Below are 4,743 nucleotides of genomic sequence, written 5' to 3'. Positions count from 1 at the left end.
AATCAACTCTCTAGCTTGTGCCACCATTTTGTTCACTAGTGCACCACCACCCGCAGCGTCAAGAAGATTCCTATCACTTGTTTGGAGTCCTTCATAGAAGTATTGGATTATCATAGCGTCACTGAATTGGTGGTGAGGAAAGCTTTCCACCAATCTCTTGTATCATTTCCAACATTCATATAAAGATTCTCCCACATTTTGCTTCATCCCGCAAATCTCCTTGCAGATTTGAGTAGCCTTTGATGCTGGAAAATATCTCTCTAAAAAGAGTTTCTTCAACCCATTCCATGTTGTGACACTTCCGGAGGGCAAGTAATACAACCAATCCTTAACACTATCCGCCAAAGAGAATCGGAAAAAATTCAACATTGCACCATCCGCATCAGTATCCGCTGGAAGCATGGCCATGACAATAGTGTGGAAGTCCATAAGATGCTTGTTTGGGTCTTCATTCACCATGCCATGGAACTTTGGTAATTCTCTAAGCAACCCCGGCTTGATCTCGAAAGTAGAGTTTGTTTGAATACACCATTGTTGTCTATCCAACTTGTGAGAAGCCAAGTCCTTGAGTGTACGATTTGCATCACCCATTGTTTCTTCTTCTTCTTCAAAAGGTGGTTCTTGTTCAACCAGAACCTCTTGTTCTATAACTTCTTCTTCTTGCTGGAAAGTCTATTCTCCTACTTCCAACTCTTGTTCTTCCATCTCGTCAATTCTTTCTTGAAGTATTGTTCCTTCACGAGTAGTTATCCGGCACCTTGGATGGTTCCAATTTTTGGGAGCCAGGGATTAGTACCTGAAAAACAATTCTCAAAAACAAGTGAGAACAAGAGACAAGAAACAAAAAACAAATATGTAAGCAGAAATGATGATAGGAAACTAAAAACTTAATAACTATCCGTATGCCTCCCCGGCAACGGCGCCAAAATTTGATCGCTGTCGTATGCGTCAAAAATAAATTCACTTTCCTAAAGTATATGATAAGAAAGATTTCGTTTCCACAGAGAGGCTATTGAAGATATTAAGTATTCAATTTCCTAAGTAACCAATTAGGGGGATTTCTGATTTTATAAAGCAATATGAATTAAATTAAAAGCAAAGTAAGAAGTAGAATGTAATCAATGAGAGAAAGATATTGGTCAACGAGTTCATATTCTATGTTAAATAAGTGCTTGCATACATGATTAAAATTATAATTTAATCTCTTTTATTATCAAAAGCCTAAAGAATCAAGAGAGCAAGATAATCTATTAATTTCCTAAGTTCATCAACATACACATTAGAGCTGCGTATGTGAATTCTACCTAAAGAATAACCTAACGCCTTTCGCTAATTAAGTTCAATTCCCAGGAGAATTAAGTTTTAGAAATAGGATAATCAATGCAATTGTCATACATTGCGCATGACAATTCGGACAAAAGTCAAACTCTACATATGATTACAAGAGTGTATCACTACAAACCGTAATCATATCATGCTCTTGTATTCGGGGTTATCGCTAGATGAAAACCCCTAAAATAGCTACGGGCAAGGATGCAAGTTCAATTAATTGGCCACTTAACTAACCAAACATCTAAGTCCTATCACAATACATCAATCATGTGATTATTAAAACAATAGAGATTTGAACGATAATCAAGAGAGAAAACTAATGCATTAATCAAGCACAAGTTGTAGATATAGGACTACATACTAAACCAATAATATAAGATTTATCTACTCATAGCTATGGAGTTCATCATAATCAATAATCAAATGAAGAAGATGAAAGCAAAGCAAACCCTAGTAGCGTAAACAAAAACGGCTCTCTCCTTAGCTCCAAGAATAATACGTCCTCCTAAAAGTTGTAGAAGTCTTCTATTTTATAGCTCCTCTTGTTCCAAAATTAGGTCCAAGTCTTCAAAGTCCATTAGATGAAAACCCACGTGGCCCAAAAGTGAGAAAAACCCATGTAAAAACTCTGCCAAATCGTCGCCGGAAATGGCCGGAAAAGTGTCTCAGGTGACCGGAAAAGTCCGCCCTATCACCGGTCAAACGGGTCAACTCGATCACAGTCAGACCGAGTCAGAGGCTGAGTCAGAGTCTAACTGGTCTGACTTGTCAGGCCATAGTCTTGCACTGGCCATATCTTCTGCTGCACAATCATTGTGCATAATAGCTCCTTAGCCAGCCATATTGGTTGTGCATAACTTTGCTGCCATCTTGGCTCTTCCATTCTTTCCAATTCAACATCAGCTGCTTCTTACTTCTCATATCCACTTCTTCTCTATAATTTCTCTTCATCACTAAAGCAGTCGTGCTTTTCAGACATAAATTTGCATTACTAAAGACGACATGCTTTTCAGACAAAAATTAAGAAATAGAAGAAAATAATGAGAAATAGTTTGTCTCCAACAGCATTTGCATCTTTTTGCCTTGTTCTTCTTCCTTTGTTCCAAATGACTCCAAAGTACCTAAATACTCAAAAACAAACATAAGATACATAATTTACAAGAAAACTTAGCAAAGAAAGCATAAATATTAGATATAAAATTAGGTGTTTTAGACACCTATCACGTATGAGCATAACTTTACCTTGGATCAATGTGAGATTGTTTGGGGTTCAACTACAGTCCAGACCGAAGTTAATTTGGAGTAGGATAGTGTATGTAGCGGCTTAATACAGTGTGTGTTCAATCTGGACTAGGTCCCGGGGTTTTTCTGCATTTGCGGTTTCCTCGTTAACAAAATTCTTGTTTCTGTGTTATTTCTATTCAGCATTATATTTTGTTATATAATTGAAATATCACAGGTTGTGCGTTGTTCAATTAATTAGAATATCCGACCTTTTGGTTGTTGATTTAAATTGATTGACACTTGGATATTGGTCTTTGGTACCATCCAAGTTATCTCTCTAGTATTTGATAAATACCCGCAGATTTCTATTTGCTTGAGTATATATCAAATCGAGAGATTAAGATATAAACTCTTTGTTAGAGCATTGCTCGGTTGAACCCACCAAGCGTTGGTATGTCAAGTTTGGTTGTCATATTTTAGTGAACCAAAACTCATGTTAAGAGTCGCTTGATTATGTACTAGATTTAAACTTCGTATAGGTTAGCTTGAAAGAATTAGGATATGAGACATTACAAGTATTGCGAAGTCTTGAAGATGTGAAGAAGCGAGGAGCTACAACGACAAAAATCATCCTTCCACTTGAGGTTAGTGATATTTGACTTGAACTGTTTCATTCCCTAACGTATCTTTCAAGTCGTGCATATTGAAAACATAACTGCGAAGCATGTTTGAACTCTAGATAGACATAGTATTAAGGAATACAATACGAGGTTTACTGCTTAACCATTAAACTTTATAGATAAGACATCGCCATAATCATTTGAATGATATTGCGATTATGTATGAGTATAAGGTGAGGATTTCATCCTAGGGAACAATGTTTACATGTGTTCTAAGGAAGTAAGTTCATAAACTTATTTTGTGAACCGAAAAGGAAACTGCCAGGTGTTATTGGTTTTGTTATTCATTGCATATCTTATGAACAACCAATACGCGTGATAAAGTAGAATCGCTCACAACTTGTTGTGTTCCTGGTAGAACTGTTCACAAAGGCCTGACTTTTGTATTTGTTAGGATTAATGCCTTAGGATTAACCTCACAAGACACTAATAGTTCTTTGAATCAACGTAGAACTAAAGAAAACAGAAATAAGATGCATTAAACGAAACAAAGAAAGACACAAGATTTAGCGTGGTTCGGCAATATGCCTACGTCCACAAACAGATACGATCAACTCTTATTATAGAACGAATTACAGAGAATAAACCAGAACTATGACCAGCAGGATGTTGTTCACAAACCCTAAACAATTCTCTATGAACCAAACGTTCTAAACCCTAAAATTCTCTAGTTATGAGAACTCTTCTCTGAATTGTGTTGTGTGTTTTCCCTTAAGACTTTTACACCTATTTATATAGGTTACAAACTTGTCTTCCAAGTATATGAGTTATACTAGGAAACCTAAACATATCTACAAAAGGAAACCTTAAGTTTAACTAAATTAGGAAACCTCTAGCTATACCAAATTAAGGAAACACCTAGATGATTCTAGAATACTCTAGAATCTTCCTAAAACATCGACAACATAACAATTCTCCACCTTTCCGATGTTTCCACCAAACTGAGCTTGATCTTCTCAAGTTAACCGTAGCCTCAAATGCCCCTAGGGCCTCAACAACGAGAAGTATTGATCAAGCTGAGACACCTCTCAAACTTGACCTTCGAAACGACTTTCGTCAACATGTCTGCTGGATTATCTTCAGTATCAACCTTCAATAGTTGTATTAATCCGTTATCAACAACTTCTCGTACCTTATGATAACGAACATCAATATGCTTGGTGCGTGCATGATAAACTTGGTTCTTAGCTAAATGAATAGCACTCTGACTATCACAGTTTACAACAACACTAAGTTGTATAATCCCCAAGTCTTTAACTAAACCACGAAGCCACAATGCTTCCTTAACAGCCTCCGTCACAGAAATATACTCTGCCTCCGTAGTAGACAAAGCTACGATTGGTTGTAACATAGACCTCCAACTGATAGGTCCTCCACTCAATGTAAAACAATACCCTGAAGTAGAACGACACTTATCCCTATCACCCGCATAATCAGAATCAACAAATCCACGGACCTTCAAATTCTGCTCCTTCTCAAATACTAAACCAATATCCAAGGTCCCTTG

The sequence above is a fragment of the Papaver somniferum genome, chromosome 9 (genome assembly GCF_003573695.1).
Source record: "Papaver somniferum cultivar HN1 chromosome 9, ASM357369v1, whole genome shotgun sequence".
Lineage (NCBI taxonomy): Eukaryota > Viridiplantae > Streptophyta > Magnoliopsida > Ranunculales > Papaveraceae > Papaver > Papaver somniferum.
This window is presented reverse-complemented; position numbering follows the sequence as displayed.